This window comes from Rhinolophus sinicus, linkage group LG06 (genome assembly GCF_036562045.2).
Source record: "Rhinolophus sinicus isolate RSC01 linkage group LG06, ASM3656204v1, whole genome shotgun sequence".
NCBI lineage: Eukaryota > Metazoa > Chordata > Mammalia > Chiroptera > Rhinolophidae > Rhinolophus > Rhinolophus sinicus.
Window position 1 is genome coordinate 28985905 of NC_133756.1, and position 22604 is coordinate 29008508.

A 22604-nucleotide genomic window follows, 5' to 3' on the forward strand; every position below is an offset into this window, starting at 1 on the left:
AGTTCTCCTTTCTAGAGGATATATGGATTAAGTCTACTTCCTTTTTCTACTAAGAGCCTCTCAAAAATGTCTTCCTTCCATTTGCTCCACGGAAATCATGCTTCACTTTGAGATCAGAAAACTGGAGTCCTGTTCCTAAGTGAAGATGCTAACATGCCAGGTTCATGGGCACGAAGCACTGCACTTGCAGGTGGTGTCTGCATATCCTTGTTATGCGCTGTAGGTGTTCATAGAGGAAGTTCAGTAAAATACACATCAGGACACTCGCCAGTTAGGGCTCAGGCTTGAGTTCAATTTGAAGTCTCCTGTGAAATATGTTGGGTGGTTTGAACTCCGACACTTGTGAATATTAGCTCACACAGTAAAACTATCATGACTAATTCAACCCAACTGGAAGAAGTTATTGGTAGGGTGCAGGGTAGCAGGGGATACTTAAGGCTTTGCTGTTGGAGAAAGGAATCTTGCATGAAGATTGAATGATTTGTTAACCCCCAGAGAAGGTGTTACATATAGGTCAAACCTGAGTTCATTGGCAGGGCAGCCGTGGTGAAGGGCTCTGGCTATAAATTCACCTTATTTCAGCATTTATAACAATGGGGCTAAGAAGAACTTTGAAGAGTGTCCAAAATAATTTAATAAAGTTTATTTTTGTTATATGGGTCTGCCTGAAATAGAACCATGATCTTTATCTCTTTTTTTTTTTTTTTATGACCAAGGACTAAGGAGAACAATTTCTTGCCCTTCTTGTCAAAAGTATGATACTTCTCTCTCTCAAGTGGACACATGTAGCAAGAGAATAAGCTTCCATGACCCCCTGAAGCATTTGGTCAACAATGTAGCAACCAGGGCAGTCCTGTTGAGGCCACAATTTGGTTTAATCAATCCACTTGACTTTAATTCTAACCCAGATGTAATCTTTTATAGCTTAATGATTTGTTCTCTCAGGCACTCTGATTAAATATAAACAGTTCCCTAGAATCCAGTAAAATAGTTTTTATTCATCATTTCTGTTTCTAATTAATATTGAGCAATTAGATTGAACCTTGATCTGTGGCAGTCACTATAAAATTGGGCCATCGAAAAGATTCTTAACAACGATCTGCAGCATCCTAGAACTAGGATGCACTGGAAAAAGAGAGAAACATTTGGAGGAGGGCAATCATTCTCACTTCATTCAAGTAAAAATATAGTATTTTGCATTGAAACAATGCCTATTATCTGAATTAATTAGGCTTTTCAGCACCCCAGTGAATGAGACAGATACAGAAAGACAGATACAGAAAGATGCCAAGGTTAAGTGACTAACTGGAGGCTAAAATGATGGCAGGCCATGGCAGAGCTCAGCAGGGGACACCGCTTGCTAACTATCATAGCCCAGAGCCAACCGCCACATTCTAAATTAAACACCCCTAACCCAAGAGAGTAGTAGAGATGTCAAGATCATACCAGAAAAATTACAGCCAGGGCTTGCCTCAAAACTCTGAATGGGCATCAGAGGAAAAGGGAACACTGTTCCTACCCTCCATTTCCTCCCTTGGAAAAAACGACGGCAGTGCCATTTCTAACTCAGTGTTATGCTGGGAAGGTTGCAAATTAATTACAATTATGCCTTCTTCGTGCCAAGTGATAATTTACCGCAATTAATTATCAAAAGATCTACTGCTGTCAATTATGACACTAATTCTTGAGGGGGGAGGGGCTATTTGTGAGCATCTGAAATCTGTAACAAAGTTATGTTTTGCCCTTTTTCCCATTTCCAATTAAGCTATTATAATTTGTTTTCATTATGCCAAACACAATGGAAAAACTAACAATGTTACTCTAACCTTTTTCTTAATCTAAACATTATCCAGACTTTCACTGAGTCAACACGCTTATTGTTACACCTGCAAGTCGTGCATAGAGGGAGGCATACTTCAGAATTAATGAGCGCAGCTGTGGTCTCTCTTACATTCAGCCCTTGTAAAATAGACCTCTTTAAAGTGCCATTATCACAATATTGATAGAGTTATTTATAGCATTGCAAATGCTCCCAGTCATAACAGAGGACTTGTTATCCACGGCAAGTTCATGCTGCTGTCATCCTCTGGCCTCCATCCAGAGCCAGGGAGCAGGCACCAGGTGGACCATCTTTCAAAAATGAGCTCTGAGCGACATCTGAAAAACTTGTTCTCAAAGTGAATCTGATCCCCAAGGGTAGGTCAAGTGGCTGAGTGACTACCTGTAGGAAACAGAGCAAGTCACCTTGAGCCCAGGGATAGGACATGGCACTCATGACCTGACCCAACATTGTTCTGCTGGGAAATGGGAAACTCATGGTGCAAGGTTAGTGCCATTTTTTCCTAAGTCAAAGAGAAGTCCATGCAGAAGGTCAGCATCAGGAGGAATTGCCTGTCTCCGTACCATGGCTCATGCTCTTCTATTCCACAAAGGATGTCCTTCCTTTCTTCTTTCTGTGTGTGGAACTCCTTATGTGCATCTTTTCCCCACTGAATTTTAAGGTCTTTGTGGGTGAACTGTACACCTTATTTTTTTCTTATTAGCACAGTGTAACAATATTCCCCTCTGTAGTTAGTACTCTATAAATTTATTTAAGAATTCTTTGTCATGCACCAACCATATGTTAAGCACAGCTCTAGGTCCTATAAGACAAAAAAATGTGTACAAGGTATGATCAAAAAAACACGGTGAATGCTGCTGCCGAGTGCCATCCAACGGAAAGGCAGGGATCTTCAATCCGGGAAGCGGCACATTGAACCTTAGTAACAGTGTGTGACAAGATTCACCTTGTTCAGTGCAGTCAGTAGGATGTGAGCTACGGTTGAGAGAAGGTGTGTTTTAAAGTGTGTCGTAAATCATCCTCCATCATGACAACACTCCGTGTCACATATCACTACTAGTATATGGCAATTTCTGTCAAATAAAAACATTACGGTGTGTCCTCATCCACCTTACTCACTGGATCTGGCACCATGTGACTTCTGGCTCTTCCCCAAAGTCAAAATGATTCAGGACATCGAGGCAGCCATGACAGCACAACTGAAGACACTCATGAAAGAGGACTTCCAGAACTGCTTCAGAAAGTGGCAAGAACGATGGGATAAGTGTGTTCGAAGCAAGGGGGAGTATTCGGAGGGGGATTAACGGCAATGTGTCTTTTACTGTAACAATTTTTTTTTATTTAAACATTCACCATATTTTTTTAATCACACCTCATATCATTTGTGTGTGTGTGTGTATTAATATATATATGGTATATCAGTCATAATTTCCTAAGAATGTCACAGTCTAAGACAAGGTTTCTTTGCCTTTATTTTTCTTTCTTGGAGTTATACAGTCCTTTGTTAATCTGCTAAAGTAAACACTTTGAGACCTCTCTGTAGTGAAAGTGAGATGTCACTAGAATAGAATCTGGGTCCCCAGACTCCAGAGCCACAGCTCTTATGACAGAAGCTGCCTCGGAAACATCTGTCAACACAGGGGTGAGGATGCTGAACTCATATATCGACTGTTTTACAGGAGTAGGGGGATCCCTTCCAGCTGTGCTTCCTTGAGTGCAGGTAGTGGACTGAAGGAGAGAACCAGCAGTTTCTTACAAGGTCTCTGCAAAATAGGTTACAGTCTGCCTGGGACCCTCTGAGAAAATGGATAGCCTTCTTTGCAGCAGATGGGCTGATTCCCTGTCACCTTTCAGGGTGCCCACGTGGGTGAGAAGTCTCTAGATTTTGTGTCCAATCTTAGGGAGTCACAACCTTCAAAAGCCCATCCAGGCATACACACACACACCCGTCACAATGGCTAGTAGCAATGAATGGGCCAATTGAGGGAATTATGTGTTGGTTGAACTTAAAAGTCTCAAGGGTAAGGATGGAAGCATATTAGGGCCAGCCAGTTATTCTACATTTTTGTCATTTGTATTTAGATTTGTGGATTTTATTTCTTTCACCTCTCTGGATTCTGATCAAATTCACCCCACCTCCCCTACCTCACCACCATCCCCAGGCTCCTTGAGATGAGCACAATGCCGCTCAAACCTGCCAAGTGAACAGGTCAGAGCCTTTGCCAACCCCCAGCACAGGACTCAGGAATAACAGAAACCCAGCTGAGAGGGAGAGATAAGCCCTAATGCCTAATCTTCCCCACCCATCCACGTCTGAGTTTGCAAATAGGCATTCTAAAGTGTTCCTGGCTCAGAGGGTTTTCACCGTGATGTGTTCTCCCCAGGCAAACCCTGCCCTGAGTTCTGTTCCATGGACACCCAGCTATCCCTCATTTGCTGGGACACCCTAAAGGGAGACAGAGTATGCCCATTCCATGCGGAGTGGCCTGTCACTTATCTCAAGTGCAAGGCCAAAAGGATTGCAGAGACCTTGACATAAGTCTCCACACGTCTTCCCCCTGAACCCCACTGCCTGCATTTATTGGTACTACAGGAGATGTTTCCCTTGCAGAGGGCAGCTTGGAATGGCTGCTTCCTGCAACCTGGGCATACTATATTCACAATGTGCTTCTCTGAGAAGAACCTCTTGTCATAGGAAGAGCCCTGTAAGATAAGAGACCCCGAGATTCTAGTCCTCATCCTGCTGTGTTACAGTCACTTTTCCCTCTAAATCTTAGCTTCCTTGTCTGCAAATAGAAAGGGTCATCCTAGATGAGAGGTGGCAACCTCAACTGCCCTCTGGGATTATGGAGGTACCAGCTATGACAGTAGCAGCCAACAGGGAGTGCTCGGAGCTATGAACAGAGAAAGCCTGCCCCACCTATAAAGGCATTCTTATTCTAAAATTTTAAAATGTGCTTGTATCTGCAATCTAAATTCATCCTGTGACTGCTAGTTATGAACTCTGGCTATTGATTACAGCCCCAAAGCAAATGATACTGTTGGTACTGCAGTACCTATTTTATTTAGTGGCCCTTTATTTCAGAAGTATTTAGAATGTTTTAAATAAAATCAGTGAAATTAAATATATTTCAAATATGAAATTTTAGCTGAGCATCCCTTGGCCATTACTGGTTCTGTTGCTGCCTTTGACATCAGTCCCTTCTGCCTGGGGCACCTTGAGTCCCGTGTGATAGAACAAGTCCAGCTGGGTTCTGAACTCTCCTGTGGGGTTCAGACCCTGACGGCAGCTTCAGGACCACTGCCTCTGGGCAGCTCCTCTGCTCCACCCACGAGCTCCTAATTGCAGCAATTTTTGTTTCTGTCTCATCTTGCCCAAGAGGGATGGCCCTGCCTGCAGCCTCACCCTCCCTCTCCTAGTGTAGGACAGGAGTCAGGAAGAGGTGCCGAGTTCCCTCCAAAGCTGACTCTCCGTAGGAAAAATTGTTGGTGATACTATTCAATTTCTACCAGTCCCATGCCCAGCCTTGGTGCCTGTGGGGAAGGTAAGAAGGAAGCTCCACTGTTCTGTGTTCCTCTGGCAGCAACCATGCTTGCCTCCATCACTGGACTTCTCATACTACATTGTTATTTTCATTCTTCACATGTCTGTTCCTCCCACGGAAGCTATAAGCTCCTTGAAGGTATTTTTGTGTCCCCAGGACCTAGCACAATATCTGACAGCAGACTCAACACATCTCTTATATTATTCCTTACCTCTTGTTTATTGCAAGGCTGTTGAATTTATATAAACAAAATAAAGAAGACAGCATTCTAGGCTTAGGGGGAGCACAAACATAATACACATAATTTATAATTATATATATTTATGTTCAACACCTGTCTTTTCCACTCCAGTGCCTTGCCAGCACCTAGCACAGTCCCTTACCTATAGTATGTGCGGAATAAATATTTTGTAAATGAGAAAAAACATTTTGCAGAGTTTCTATTTCTATCAGCCTACCTGGACAAATTGCTTTGGCTTCCCTTCTTTCTCAAATTCACCTATCACACTCTCCTCTCTTAACAAGGTGTTGATACTTCTCTGTAGCTTTGTGTTGGTTGAGGGTCTGGAAATCTTGAAAGAAAAACCTATGCAGAGCTCATGTGCATACATGATAAACCAGACTGACAGTTAAATCAGAAAGGCCTTTTTCATAATTTAATTAAACTCCCTTAAATGTAGACATTAGTCAAGGACAACTTTATTGATTGAGTCTAATTGCATATATTTTCTTACACTTTTACTGAAGCCCATTTTTCAAGTTACTTGAAAGACTGCTCCCATTTCTGAAAGGGGATATGCCAAAGCAAGGTTTTAATTCATTACCTTTTGGACATACTGTCATTCCCTGGCTAGCACCAATCCGTTACAGAATGTGATAGTGTAATTACTTATAGGACTCCCAATCCACCTTTTTACAAGAGTTAGCTACTAGAAAATTCTGAAGACCTGTCTGCCTTTCATTCGTTTAGTCAGTCAGTCATTCAACAAACATTGATTGAGCCCCTTTTATGTGGTAGAAATACAGAGATGAATAATACACAAAACCGATCTCCAGGAGCAGCCAGGCTGATGGGGGAGATAGATGAATAAATAGTTAATTTCGTATAATGTGTACAATAAACTAAGAGATGTGTGCAAGACACCATGGCAGCCCAGAGGAGATAGGGCTAAATCACTGCGGAGAAGTCAGGAGACTCGACAGAGTGGCGTGTGAGCTGCGTTGCAAAGGGGAGAGGAGTGTTCCAGACCAATACAGTGGGGTAAGGGCCTTCTAGGCAATGTCACCAGCAGAGCAGATATAACACAAGGGGAAGGAAGGAGTAGCTGAAAACACTGAGTGTCTGAGATGGAGGAGTAGTGGGTCACACTAGAGAGGGACCCAGGGACAAGGAAAAGAAAGGGCCTTCTAAGGATTTAGGCACGGTCAGCTTTACCCTTCAGAAAGATGACCCTAGCAGCTGTATGAAAAATGATTATAGGACAGTAGACTTCTTACTTCTACCTGGAGTCAAACCTCTCTAGCACCTCTTCCCCAGCCTGCTATGGACCAGCTGCAGTGAGAACCCCCTAGACTCAGATTAGAACTATCTGCAGACTAGAGGGAACTATGAGCAACACGAGAGAGTATCTGAGCCCTTTCCTTAAGGCTGATCGTAACAGCTGCTCTTTACATAACACTCTGTGGCAAGTGCTTTCACGTGCATTGCCTCTAGCCTTCACCTCAACCCTGCAAAGGAAGACTTTGTTTTCCCATTTCACAGACAAGAAAACTAAGGCACAAAGAGACACTCTTAAAGTGAACACAGCTGGGCAGGAATAGAATCAAAATTCATTCCTATGTCTAGGAGCTCCTTCCACTCCTCCATTCTACACACTGACCATCTGAGGCTGGGCCCTCATTCACAAATGAAACTAGACAATTCTGGAATTCAGTGAATTATCCAACAATTCTTGGAGCTGACTTTGGGACTCTGGTAGAGAATAGCAGACTTCTGTGGTCCATTATCTGAGTGGACCAGTCCAACCCTACTGTTCCTCCAGGCGGAAATGCTCTCTGCTTCTCTATAACTTAACTCCTACTCCTGCTTCAAAACCCGGCCAAGGCACTGCCTCCTCCAGAAGCCTCAGGTTTCACGGAACCCTTTGCTCTAGGTTGCCTAGCGACTCTGCTTCTTTACTTTATAACATCACTTATCACAAGGCATTGCAATTTCCATTTATTAGATCTATTCTCCCCACCCCTGACCATTCCCTCAGTTCCACTAAACGCCAGGAGTGAGTTTCTGATTGGCATGAACTGTGGGTTTGTGTTTTTTTGTTGTTTTTTTGCTTGTTTGTTTGTTTGTGTTTACTCATTTATAATTCTCAGGACTTAGCACACTACCTGGCATATACTACTGCTTGAATGAATGAGTGAACAAGATGGTGGTGGATAGGTTAATTCCAATAGTCGCAGGTTTTTTCATAGACTTATTTAGTATGATTTCCCAGGATCCAATCTGTTTACTAGATCTAGAAATTCTTATGTGGGCCATTAAAAACTAAATCTCAAAGCACGGATCCCTGAAAAATGCTGATGCTTTTGAATAAGTTTTCCTTGTAAGCTGTTAGAAGTAGAAGTTAGTAATTTGAGCTCTGTCCCTAACACTGCTACTTGTGTGACCTTGGACAAGTCATTCAGGAGCTTGGTTATGACAGTTTCTGTTAGCTGTGTCTAGGATAATACAATGAATCAAGGTCAGCTTCGTGTTTTCCCCAAAAGCTGGCTTTGATACTAAGGGAGGTGTTGATGAAAATGGTTGGTTGGTTTCAGCCCTGGGCATGACATGCCAGCAGCTGAAAGTATGCAGAAAAGGAATACTACTTGGAGTGTATTAGTTTGCCATTGCTACGATAACAAATTATCAAAACTTTGGTGGGTTAAAATAACATAAATTTATTGTCTTACAGTTCTGTGGGTTAGAAATCCAGTGTGGGTCTCACTAGGCTAAAAAATCAAGGTATTTGTAAGGCTGTGTTCCTTTCTAGAGGTTCTAGAAGAGAATCCATTTTCTTGCCTTTTCTGGTGTCTAGAGACCACCTACAGCCCTGGTTTTTGGTCCCTTTCTAAATCTTCAAAGTCAGCAACACTGTTTATCTCTGACCATTCTTCCATCCTCACATCTCCTTCGAATCATCTCCCTATTTTCAAGTCAGCTATTAGCAACCTTAATTCTATCTGCAACTTTAATTCCCCTTTGCCATGTGGAGATAACCTATTCACATGTTCCAGGGATTGTGGCGTGGACATTTTTAGGGGCCCATCATTCTGCCACTACATGGAAGAAAGGTGCAGAATGAGATAGTGTGGATGCATTTTTGAGGAGGAAAGCATTACTGTGTGATGCTTTCCACTGCGGCTTTGAAGTTAGAGACCTGGGTTCATATCATAACTCATCCATACACTCGCCCAGGAATTTGAACAAGACATTTGATGTCTCTGAACCTCAGTATCTTCCTCTATAAAGTGGAGATAACAATAACTACCTCCCAGAAAAACTGAGGGGGTGAAATATTCTTTAAACTTAATAAAGCTTGGCCAGGAATAGGTACTCAGTGAATGAGGACCAAGAGCCAAAAATTGGTTTCGGTGACGCATTGGGAGCTAGCAGAGGAACAAAAGGAAATCGGGCTGGAAAAGCAAAGCAGAATCCACACCCTGAAAAGCCATGAATGCCGAGTTTCATTTTATAGACTGTGAAGTGTTATCGAAGGCCCTGATTGGAATAGTGACTATCTTCACCAAGCAGACAAGGCTGCCAGAGGAATTAGAATGAGCTGCTGTGGCCTGAAGATCCCTCAGGACAGGTGGGCAAGGCCTCCTCACATCTCGACTCCACATTTTAAGCCACTAAGTAGAAAATAAATCCCCCAATTCTGCTGCTACCAGCAGTGAACAGCATTTGCCCTCTAAGCCCTCAGTTCATGTTCACACATAATTTTAATTCTCCTCTAACTTTGGGTTTATAGATTTCCAATTTATCCAACATCTGAAAAGCTCATTGTGGGAGCCTGTCATCTACCCAGTGGTGCCTCAACAAATATGTGTTCATCAAAAACCCCAAACATGGGGGAAAAGAAGATTTGGAAACTAAAACCGGGACTTTTGAAGTGAAACATAATTTGAAGAGTTTAACTGTGACATACGGAAAAGCATATTTCCAAGTGAACAACTGGTGAAAATCATTAGCTATGGTTAGCAAAAACATCCAGGAGGGGGAAAAAAAGAAAATGTGTGCATGTGAAGGGGGCATGTTGGACTTATTTTTATTTTTGTCACACACACACACACACACACACACACACAAAACTTGGGGCAATACCTAATTACAATCATCACACAGTAACTTTGAACATTCAGAACAATTCTCCTTAGTGCCTGTGACTATCATACCATCAAATATCCCTAACGAGTATTTGTTAGTCAACAATAGGAAGTTGTTTTTAAATTTTTTCTGCAATCCACAAAACATATTTGGTATGGTGATTCTAGTTAGTTAGTTGTTAATTAGTTAGCTAGTTAGTTAGCTAGTTAATGCTATATAAATTGATACGTTTCTGATATTAGAAAGAATGTTCTTTTAAATAACTGTTTTCTTCCTTATTCTAGGACAACAAATGTGCACAGTCTCTGCCAATAATATGAATCATTTCAGGGCATGTGTAGTGAGTTCCAAATGTGTTGACTTTGGCTTCCTGATTTAGAACACTTGTTCAAGCCTTTACAGACCGCAATGTCGTGTCTCCAGAAGGTTCCCGGGGAGGGGCATGAGGGAACGGGTGAAAGGATGAAGGGAAATAAGAGGTACAAACTTTCAGTTATAAAATAAATAAGCCATGGAGATGTAGTGTACACCACAGGGAATTTAGACAATACCGTAGTAACTTGGCTCAGTGACAGATGGTTACCAGACTTAGTGTGGTGATCACATCGTAAGGTATATAAACATTGAATTACTACGTGGTACACCTGAAACTAATATACTCTTGCATGCCAAATATACTTTAACTAAAAAACATTTTAATAAAAAATAAAATAAAGTGTAGATTTGTTCCTCAACAAAGCTCAAGGAAGGCAGAACTCATATTTGTAAAACTTCTCTCTGATTGGCCCTTCATGAACATTATCTCATGCAGTCCTCACAGCAAGCCTGTGAGGGAGCAATTACAAGTCCCATTTTATCGATGAGAGTGTGAACCTCAAAGAGTTTCATATCTTGCCAAAGGTCTTTCCCCCAGTAAGTGGCAGAACAAGCATTTGGACCCGGTTTTCTCAGGCATCAGCTCTAACTTAACTTCCAGCTGCCAAGGCACTCGGAAAAGGACCACCAAGATAAAAGTCTAAGTGAACTAGAACAGATGCTGGAGTTGACAGGATGGGGCCTGAAAAGAGTCATTCTTACTCTTTGACTTACGTTGAAGAAAACATCACTGAACTAGGAATTACTAGTTCATTTGTCTCTAAGAAAAAAAACCAAGAAAGATTTCAGTCAATAACTATTAAATGTCTGGATTGCAGTTGATAGCATGGCAGATAATACTACCCATAACCCTGATATGTGTATTGAGTACTTACGATAGGCCAGGCCTTCTACTAAGCACTTTAGAGATATTCAGTCCTTTAAGTTCTACAGCATCTCTGTGAGGTTGGTAACATTGTCATCCCATTTTATTGATGAGGGAGTAGAGGCACAACATAGTCACGTGGCAGAGGTAAGAATGAACCCAGGCAGTCTGGTTCTATCACCCATGCTCTTATGCACTAAACCACACTGTCTTCATAAGGGGGATTCTAGGTCATACAATCTCAATGAACACAGAACTATGCTGATACAAGAGGGTCTTTTATCCACAGAAATAGTAATACGTGCATGTTTATAGAACGTTACAATTTATAAAAAGAACTTCTCATTATCATTCATATCATTCAGTCATTATTTATTATCTCAATTGATTCCCTGAATGTAGCCTGAATGTACATTTTTATCCATACTGTACGGGTTCTTTCATTCATTCAACAACTATGTATTGAGCCCTTGTGTTGAGCTAGCTTTGGAGACAGAGAAGTAATAGAAAAGGATCTCATCCTTGCCTGCATGAAGCTGACAATATAGTGGACGTGACATTCTTTAACAAATAACCACATGAGTATTTCATTACATATGGTGCTAAGAGTTATGAATAAAAAGTGTTGGGGATTATAAGAGCATATAACAGAAGATGACCTAGTCAGACATTCAGACACTCACTGATAGATGTCGTCTGGAGGACATCCTTGAAGAAGTTAATTTGAGCTAAATTCAAAGGACAATTGATAATTAACTAAATTTCACTGTATCAGTAAGGACTTCTCCTCCACTCTATTTAAATTGCAAGCACTTTTCATATACCTTGCTCCTTTCGATTCTTCCATATCAATGATCATTTTCCAAAACATGATTTACTTATTTATTATGTTTATTTCTGGTCTGAGTACCCCTCCCAACTAGAATGTAAGTTCTAGGAGGGTTTTTTAATCAGTTTCATTCGCGAAAATGTTTCGCACATATAGACACTCAATAAACACACGTTGAACGAATGACTGAACAAAGGAACTGGTAGGAGGCAGGCGGAATTTCTCAGTAGCGAGACCCCTCTTTCAAAGGTCCTGGGGCAGGAGAGCATATTGAATTTTGAAGGAACTCAAGAAGGTCCTGGAGCAGAGAGACTAGAACAAGGGGGAGAGTGGCAGGAGATGAGGAAGAAAGGGAAGATTGGGCCTGTTTCTAGAAAATAGAAATTGTGAGTGTACGATCCCAAGAGAAGGAGCCATGTATGTATTTCAAGTTAGATCTAACCTATTTTGTCATCTCTTCCACTTCTCTAAGTGGAATAGAGCCCAACTTTCTCCTCGTGAAACTGTGACCAGGCTTAAGCAGGGAGCAGCAGAATACTTTGATTGGGGGAATATTTAAATAATATTGGTAAAATATGGTCACTTCACATGTGTGAGGCAGAAAAGCTTGATGGATATGGATCTGGTTGATTTAGAGCAGCTGGATATTAATGCATGGAATGTCAAAGTGTAGGAATTTGGTAAAGTTTTCTAATTCTGGTTTGTTCAAACGTAATACTAAACAAGTGGTCTCTGAGATCATCACTGTCTCAGCTAGAGATGATTGGCATTGTGGCAGAGAGCCAGCGTTGTTGAAGGAAAGAGAATGTTATGGGAGGCCAGCAACAGCAGACATTCTAGGGCCTGCGGATAGAGTCCTACCTGCCTGCTCCAAAGCATCTATGTCCTCTTACAGGAAAGAGCAAGGGGTTCCTTAGGACAGGACAGTGGATGATGAACTCCTTCATGTTCCTCCACCTGGCTCAGAAGACAGAGCTTTGTGTCTTTCAATTAAAACAGACCCTTGTCAAGCTGGTGTTTTGAGTCGAAGCTTATTTAATACAGACTTCCAGACGATGCCTAACATGTGGTAAGACTCAGGAAACCCTGTGGCACAGAATTACAGGAGGTGCTTTGGGCTTGCTTCTGTCAAACAAATTAAATGCCTGCACTTCATACACTTTACAAGGCCAAATTAAACACTCGTCAAAAGCGAGATGCCTTTTAATGTGCAGTGCCTGCAGCTTCCTTGACACTAACTAGCTTTCTCAACAAATCCCAGCCTGTCTTCACTGAATACAGGAGGATGGCATTTTATCTCCCAGGCGGTTGTTTCTAAGATTTAAGTCTTCTCTAAAAAGATGCTTCTTGTTCTAGCTACTCTGAAATTCTAGTTAGTACATGGAAAATCTTAGCCACCACAGATAGTTCATTGTTGCAAATAAATGTTGCCATAGGTGTCAGTGATCCATTTGGCCCAGAAGGTAATTTATAGAAAATGTAATGGGACCACCATTCCAGAAACCCTTCCCAGAATGCATGACTTTGGAGAATAGCTATTTGCAAATTGAGCAATGATAACTTACTGTGTGATTGCATTTTCTGATATGGTCACTGCTAATTCTTTGGTTGCTATAAACTAGAGATATCTAGCCCCCCATTTAGATGAAAATCTAGACAAAACCTAACATAAGCGTGCCTGGTTGTGGTTTTGCCCACCAGGTACCAACCTGCAAAATGCTTTAAGAAAGTAGAATCTTGCTCTAAATGTCCTTACCTTCCCCAGTCCTTATATTTATTCCGGAGTCTCATATGCTGCAGGCTAAAAGAGATCTTGAAAGAACATCTGGCCGAGGAATTCTCAAATACAAGTGAGCTAAACAGCTGCATTAGAATTACCTAAGGTGCTTATTAAAAACATGATTTCGCAGACCCCACCGCAGACCTACTGAAACAAAAGCTCTGGATGGGGAATCTAGGGCGCAACACTAGTAAGAAGTTCCTCAAGGGATTTTGATCCTTACCCATCACATTTGGGAACCACTGAATTCTATTACTCCCCTCACCCCCCAATAAGAATGATACATAAGCCCTCTTGGCAGATGACCCCTTATATATGTAGAGATATGATAGTCCCCTCCCCTTTTTTTACTATTATTTAGGAACAGAGAAAGGGCGGAGGTTATCAACATGAATGTTACATCTTCATCCTATTATGTGAGCTAGGTAGGACACTGCATTGTAAGGAAGAGTACTACAACATTTGAGTCAGTACACAAAGTGTTCAAATCTAGTGCGTGGGTTATAGTGGCAGGAGATAGTCAAGCAAGGCGATGGTCAACGGCAAGCACCTGATACTTAGAGTAGGGCTCCAGCAAGTAGCTGCTCGAACAGGAAACAAGTCCAAGACTATCAGGGAAGGGGGCCAACCAAAGTTGGTTGAGAGCCCCAGTCAAGTAATTATAATAACCTCTCGACTTCATAGGGTTTAATATATGCCAAGCACTTTCCATCTATTATAATCATTAAATTCTGATAGTGGCCCTTTTACATAGGCACTATTATTAACACCATTTTACAAAAGAGGAAACTAAAGCCCAGAGGGGTTAATAACTTACCCAATGTCACACAGCGAGTGGTTGAGCTAGGATTCAGAACCAGGCCGGGCAGTTCTAACATCCGCGTCTTCAATCATTAAACCACATGGCTTCCTCAGAAGGCTGATGATAACAAGAATGCTCTCATCAACAGGCAAAGTGGAGCACTCAGTAGGAAAGACAGCCAGAAACCGTGGTGTGCACAGATCGCCCTACAAGTCATTAAAAAAAAAATCATCTTAGGGAACACCGGGACACTTCAGGTACAATGAACCCCTGACCATAGAACAGCAAGACTAATTCAAAACTGACCTCACTCCTCAGGGATGGAGTAGGAGCTATTCCTGTCACCCCTGACCTAGAAGGGACTGGCTCAGGAAAGAAGGGAGTTGGGCATTGTCTTAGCTCCTCTGGCTGCCGTAACAAAATGCCATTGATGAGGTGGCTTAAACAACAGCAATTTATTTTCTTACAGTTCTGGAGGCATGAAGTGTGAGATCTGGGTGCCAGCATGGCTGGCTTCTGGCCCGAACTCTCTTCCTGGCTTGCACATGGCTACTTTCTCTCCGCGGGCTCACATGGCCTTTCCTTAGCACCTGTGTATGAAGAGAGAGAGACAGCTCTCTCTTCCCCTTCTTATAAGGCCACCAGTCCTGTCAGATCAGGACCCCGCCTTGATGATCTCATTTAACCTTAATTAATTCGTAAAGGCCTTATCCCCACATACAGTCACAATGAGGGTTACAGGGGTTAGGACTTCAACATATGAATTTGGGGTGGGGGGCACAATTCAGTCCATAGCAGGCATTTAGATACAATGGAAGAAGACCAATCCAACATCAGCAGTGGCAATAGTAATCCCTGCTCCTTAGTAATTGTCCCCCATGTGCCAGGAACTGACCTAATCACTTCATGTATAGTACCTCATTTAATCAATGCTCCCCAAGCCCAGGATTCATAAATGCATTTTTTTAGATGAGGAAACCTAGAATCAGAGATTTGGGGAACTTTACACGTAATGCGGCAGAGCCAGGATCTGACTCTGCTCAGTCTGACTTTTAATCCCTATGCTAGAAATAACACTTTTTGGATCATGGATCCCTTTGAAAGTCTGAATAAAGTCATGAACCCTTTCCCTAGAAAAATACACACACACACACAACACACACACAACATTTGTCATACGATGTTAGGGGACTTCCAAGCAATCCAGAGTATAAAGTAATGTGGCAGCGTAGGGTAAACATGGATTTTTTTTTTTCCTGATGGATCAGTATTTCAAGTAGCCATATTAGAGAGAGAAGGCAAATTTTGCATACATTTCTAAGCAAAGCACGCACGTCAAAGAAACCTTTATGTTGCACAGGTGGCACTGGGCTATGCTCCCAGGGGAAGAAGCTCTAGTCCCCTGACTGGGGTAACCAGGCTACATCAGGATCTCTCTCTCTCAATGAGGGAAGAGGAAAGTGGCTCTTTAAGAGGTACCAACGGAGTGGGCTGAAAACCCCTGAGAGCAGCAGCCTGGAATTCAGATCCATCCAGGAGTAAGCAGACAACAAAAAGACTGAAAAAGATCTGGAGTAATGGCAGGGAGGGGCAGCTCTCCTCCTACGGGACACCCCTCAACAGCACCAGCCCACGTCTCCATGAGGAATGTGGGTTTGGTTGGGACACACCGTCATTTTTTTAAGGCAAAATGTCCAGATTTTTATGTAAAATCTCCTCATTTTCAAATGTCTACCTAGAAGACACGTGGTCTAGGAAGAATCTCATTCTTTATGAGCCTCAGTTTCTCTATCAGTAACATGAGGATTATAACACGATGAGTCTCATGGGATTTTTAAAAGATCCAATAACATAAGGTATATAAAAATGCTTCGGAGACTATAAAGCACACCATAGGTGTTAACAGAGAAACCCATCAAAAGCAGGTTCTCTCCGAGGTAGTGATGGTATATTTAATAAATGGGTGTCACACACCTATGGAATCTGTGCAACAGCAAGAGGGACCTTTTATAAAATGCAAATCACATTATCTCTTCCCTGGCTGGAACCCTCTAATGGATTCCTATCCCACTTCAAATAAAATCAAAGCTTTGCATGATCTGGGTACTGTCAGCCTGTCTAACCTGATCCCTGACTTTCCCCTCACGTTCAGCCACACTGAGCTTGTTTCTATTCCTCAAACACAGCAGCCATGTTCGTCTCATAGCTCCTTGGCTGAAATGCTCTGCCCCCGACTTTCTATGTGGTGGTCTCACCATTCAGCTCTCAGCTTAACATCACCCTTTGGAGAAAGACGCTCCAATCCAGAAGAGCCACCCAATCGAGCTCAGCAACAGCTCCCTATGTAATTCCTGCTACAGCCCTTCTCACTGTCTGATATGATTCTTTATTTTTATTGGCTTTCTTATGTAACCAATGTGTCCTCCCACTAGACACAAGCTCCAGTTAGAAAGGACCTATATGGTCATATGCACCACTGTATCCACCAGCCTCTGAAACAAGTCTGGACATTGTAGGAATTATGAATATCTATTGAAACAACAGAGTCTTGAAATTGGTATTATACTAGAAAATTTAGTAGAAGAGCAGAGAGCACCTTGGACTGTGCCAACGCAGTTTCTTGGGCCCCACTCCAGGTTTCCTGAATCAGAATCTCTAAGAACGTGGCCCAGGTATCTGGATTTTTAATAAACACCTCACGTGCATAATGCTGGTGCAGGTAACCTCAGAGCACACTTTTTAAGAACACTGGATTTAGAGGCCAAAGACCGAATTCCAGATCCTGTTTATTTCTAAAGGTTCTCATGAGGACTCAAAAGATCTAATGGCTGGTAGAGTTCATTGCCCATGCCCATACTTACTGAAATACAGACCCAAAAAACTATTCCTCCCTGGCCTTCCTGTCAGGGGCCTGCAGTGTGTGCATTCAGGGATGGAAGCTCCCTGTGCCACACATTCAATCAGAGGCCTTCCTTTCATGGAGGTAACAAGTTCTGTGCCCTCTTCCACATGGCATGTCTCCAAGGCTTAAAGGCAGCTATACCAGTTCCCTTTAGCATTTCTGTCTTTTTAGTCATTCTTAGGCCATGACAACCTGAATATATTTCAGTTTTTCCATGCCATTTTTAAAGTACAGGTTTTTATAAATTAATGGAATATTCCACTATGTTCTGTTTAGCATAGTTACATGATATGAATTTTATTTTTTAAAAAAACACTATGACTGTAGTTCCAGGGTCAAACATTCAGGAATTTGATTTTTTTTTTCCCCTCAGCCCACCAGAAATGAAGCAGACTTTCATGGAAAGCATCATCTTCAAAAAAAAAAAGAATCGTCTGCAGAATCTCACAAAAGACTGATGTAGAAACTAAACAAGCTAGTGTATCAATCTACAATAAAGAGACCAATCAATAGTAATAACTAGCATGTACTGAACCCTGACTAAGAGCCAAGCACCATCACACCCTATCTCATTTAATACATGCTACTCCTTAAGTAGGGATCATGATTCTCCCCATTTTATAGGCGAGAATTGCCAAAGCATTAGTAACTTGCCTAAAATGACATAATCAGTACTTTGCAAACTAGGTTTTGAAGCCTAGGCAGCTGGCTGACCCCGGGGCCACGCACGTATCTACTGACTACACCATAGTAAAAGGCTCTTAGCTTCTGATGCTATACCAGTTGGTCCACACTAGCTCTTCATTTCCTATGTTTCACGCCGACCAACCAGTCCCTCTTCTCACTAACATTTTCTCTTTTTAGATATAATACCATCGGTTATGCCAGAAATTCTATTTGTTTTTCAAGTTTGCTTTTGCATATGTTTAATCCCATCTCTTAGGTGCTGATTTTGTCATTTAAGTTTTTGGATTTTGGTGGAGGGCGGGTTCCTTGCTAATGTCTGTAACTTACTTTGATGATCAACGAAAACTCCTAAATATTTTTCCAGTCTACTGATACAGGCTCGTATATTGTGCCTTTGATTTTTGTTTTTTAATCTAAAGACAGTACTTTGCATATGTCCCTGTGGATTTCATCTTGTGGTTTTGGACCAATGTTCCAGCTTGTCAGGATTATTTTAAGTCTTGATTCTATCATCTGCGGTATTAGCTATTCCTCCCAGCTATAGATATTATTAAATGAAACCTCCATTCCTCACGCAAATAATTGATAGAAATGTTGAACTGCACAAAGCCAAGTACAGACAATATGACAAGAGGGATTTAAAAAAAAAAAAAGAGTATAGTACTATGCTGAGCATGAGAATGAGAATTTAGTCACTAGAACTGACCTTGGACGCACTATTGAAAAGAGTGTTGTCCCATCCTGCTCCCAATGTTCTCCATGAGGCCAAATTCTGGCTGATGTACTTTTGTCATCACCACTTTTGATGTTCCTTTTCATATACTTCCTTACCCTCTACAATTCATTGCCTCAATAGTCAACAAACATTTATTGATTACTTATTAAGTAAAAATCACTATGCCTATGTGCTGGGGTTATAGAACTAAGGAACATCAATAAACTGATCATTCTGGTACAATAAATGCTATTTAAGAAACGGTATGGGAGAGAAAGAAGGAGACACACAACTGCTGGATAAGAGTCAGGAAAGGCTTTCTGAAGGAGGTGGTGCCTAGATTAAATCTGAAGGTCAAGCCTGAATTGGCCAGACACGGAGTTAGCTGGCGGTGGAGAGGCTTAGATGACAAAGTCCCTAAGCTGCGTTCGAAGACTGGATTTTATATAACATTAAATGTTTTCATTAAGTCTTCACCATGTCCGTGAACTCTTCACCATTCACTTCAGTTTCACCAATCCCTCCTGCCTTGAAAATCCTATAACAGTTTTTCTCTATCCCAGGGGCAGGTTGTCCCTTAACCACATACTCTTTAGTTCATTAATATGTACATGTTTCCTTCATCCTTCAACTCGCGGAAGGGCACTGAAGCCTAAAACTATGTCTCACGTTCCCTGTATGTCCTCTCATGCCACTGTGCACAGTTCTAAGCACCAAGATGGTAGTGAACACATTCTTGATGAATAGTGACAACAACAGTGCATGGCAAACAATAGTAGTGAAAGATCAGAGGGGAGGGAGATAACCAGGAAAAATGACACACATAGTGAAGGAACCTGAAAGATCTGGAGGGGCATCTCCATGAGGACAAGGATCGTATTTGTGATGTTCCCTCTTAGTGCCAAGTGACTAGCAGAGGGCCTAGTTTTGTTTTTTGATAAAATAAACAAAAAAATGTACTCCACTCTTCTCAGAACTGTAAGTCATACTTACTATTCATATATGTGATCCTACTTTCTGGGGATAGAACATGCCGTCAGAGTCCTTTGTTAAGGTTCCTGAGTCTGTGAACTGAAATTAATTTTATGCACAATTTCTTTATACGTGTCAAGAATTAGTGAGCTTTGGAGGGTATGCCAAGCTGGGTTCATACACAAACGGTTGTGTGGTTTTTTTTTTTACTTTATCTAATATGTCAGAATACGTAGACAACAGATGGAAAATAGATTGGAACGTGTCTGAAATGTCAGTCAGGGCTCTGTGGGAAAATGAGGCACAATCTATTGGTGATTTGCATTGGTCACACGTGAAGGATACGGTGATTAAAAAGCACGCGCGCCATACATATGCCATCTTGAACAGACACTGCCTTTAATGTGGGTTTCTTAAAGATTTTTAGCACAATCTAAATGCTCAACGTCATCCTTCACCTTATAAACTGTGTGCATGTGATTTCATCCTTTTCTTTCATCTTCCTATTATGAAATAAAACATATATCTGAAACACATTGCTAAACAAAAAATATGTATATGTACACACACACACAGACACACACAGTTCGATGACTTGTGTGAAGTGAACATGTGTCATACCAGCATTCAGGTCAAGAAATAGAACTCAGTCAGTCTCCCACAAACTCCTCTCTTTCGCCCCCGCCCAAACACTACCTACCATTTTTAAGGGTATCACTTCCTTGCTCTCCTTTATAGTTTTATCACCTAAGTTTGTTTCTCTAAGTACCGTGGTTTGGTTTTGCTCTGTTTCTTTTTCTTTTTATAAACTGAATCATATCCTATACATACTTTCTATAAACTGAATCATATTTACTTTCTATAAACTGAATCATATCCTATACATACATTCTTTTCTATTTAGTTTCTTTTGCTCAGTATTATGCTTGTGAGCTTGATCGATTTTGCTACAGGTACCTGTAGCTCATTCATTTTTCACTGTTGTGTAGTAACAAAAAGTGTAAATATATGACAATTTTATTTATCCAATCCAGGGTGATGGATTGTTACCAATTTTTAACTAGTTTGAATAATGTTGCTATGAACTTTCTTATACGTTCTTCACAGAGCACACATTTCTGTTGAATCTCTGCCTAGAGAGCAATTGTTGGATTATAAGGTATTCTTGTGTTCTACGTGAGTAGATAATGCCAAACTGTTTTCCATAGTAGTTGTATCAATTCCAATTCCACCAGCAATGTATGAGAATGTCAGTTGCTCCACATTCTCACCAACAGTTGGTTTTGTAGTCTATTTTTTTAATTATTTTTTTTTCAATTACAGTTGGCGTTCAATATTATATTAGTTTCAGGTGTACAGTATAGTGGTTAGACATTTATATAATTTACGAAGTTATCCCCCCAATAAATCTAGTACCACCTGGCACCATACATAATTATTACAATATTATTGACTATATTCCCTATGCTGTACTTTACATCCCTGTGACTATTTTGAAACTACCAATTTGTACTTTTTCTTTTTTTATTTATTTATTTTTTTTGCTCCGAAAAGCTTTATTGTTTCAATTTGGTCCATGGCATGGGAGAGGCCTCCAGGGTGATTAGAAGGCTGCCTACCGGTTGCAGGAGAGGCTCAGGCAAAAGCCCAACACCAAGGGGTTGCACAGGGGTCCCTCAAAGGCCTCTGGGCTCCAAAGGCTCCTAGTCATGCTTGAGGGTGAGCCTTTTAAAGAGATACTCATGGGGCAGCCGATTATCTCAGTTGGTTAGAACGTGATACCGGTAACAGCAAGGCTGCCAAGGATTGGTTTGATCCCTGCATGGGCCACTGTGGGCAGCGCCCTCATTTTTGAAAAAAGAGAGAGAGGAAGAGAGAAAAAGATACTCACCCAGCCCAGCAGGGTAGCAGCTGGCCACCCTGCAAAGGTTAAGCAGGCTCAGGTGGTTACCGTTTTCTTGAGGAGTTTCACCTCCTCATCCAGGAAGTGGCTCTCCCGGAAGTCACAGAGATCGGCGTCTGGGCAGGCAGAACCCAGGGTATGCAGATCCAAAAAGGCCCGGTTCAAGTGCTTCTCCATGGCCATGGAGGCTTCCACGGCTTGCTAACTGTTACCCCACTCATCTTGGGAAGGCTTCTGCAGGTCCTGGAAGAAGGTGTGGCCGCTACGCTGGTTTTGCATCTTCAAGGGAGGCTCGGCGCCCTCACGCTTTTCTTCGACCAACTTACTTAGGGAAGAAGTGGCTCAGAGCCACATCTTTGTGGTTGAAACAGAAGCCCAGAGAGAGGTAGGTGAAGGAGGCCCGCAGATGGTTGACAGTGGCCTCCACCTCGGTGGAATAATTCTGACGAACTTGGGCTCTCATGGTTGTTTGGCAATAAGGAGTTAAGCTCAAAAAATGGTGTTGGCTGGTTTCAGAGGCCGATGATGGCTAAGTTGGTCCCAAAGGTTGAGACTGGAAAAGAGGTTGGAGGAGGGTGCTGGGAGGCTGGAAGAAAGGGCATCCATGGGTCTGTTCCATCCAAACATTGTTGAAGCAAGAGACAGATCCAAGGGACGGCCGAGGGCACTCCAATTTGTACTCATTAATCCCTTCACTTGTTTCACCCTACCCCCCTACCCCCTCAACCACCTCCTATCTGGCAACCATCAGTTTGTTCTTTTCTTTTTTTTTTTTTTAAAGATTTAATTGGGGAAGGGGAACAGGACTTTATTGGGGAACAGTGTGTATTTCCAGGCCTTTTTTTCCAAGTCAAGTTGTTGTCCTTTCAATCTTAGTTGTGGAGGGCGCAGCTCAGCTCCAGGTCCAGTTGCCGTTGCTAGTTGCAGGGGGCACAGCCCACCATCCCTTACGGGAGTCAAACCGGCAGCCTTGTAGTTGAGAGGACGCGCTCCAACCAACTGAGCCATTCGGGAGGCAGCTCA

The 22604-nt window shown here is 41.9% G+C and overlaps 1 protein-coding gene and 1 long non-coding RNA gene across 8 annotated transcripts in view; one reads left to right on the top strand and one right to left on the bottom strand.

Moving 5' to 3' along the window:
- NFIA (nuclear factor I A) overlaps positions 1-22604 on the top strand; it is a 561924-nt gene that overhangs the window by 131798 nt on the left and 407522 nt on the right. The window lies entirely within an intron of this gene.
- Positions 1-22604, bottom strand: part of LOC141572107 (uncharacterized) — a 140424-nt gene that overhangs the window by 93372 nt on the left and 24448 nt on the right. For all 3 annotated transcript variants that reach the window (XR_012497237.1, XR_012497236.1, XR_012497235.1), the window contains exon 2: positions 14418-14608. This is a non-coding gene — a long non-coding RNA (uncharacterized LOC141572107). The remainder of the gene's footprint in view (positions 1-14417; positions 14609-22604) is intronic.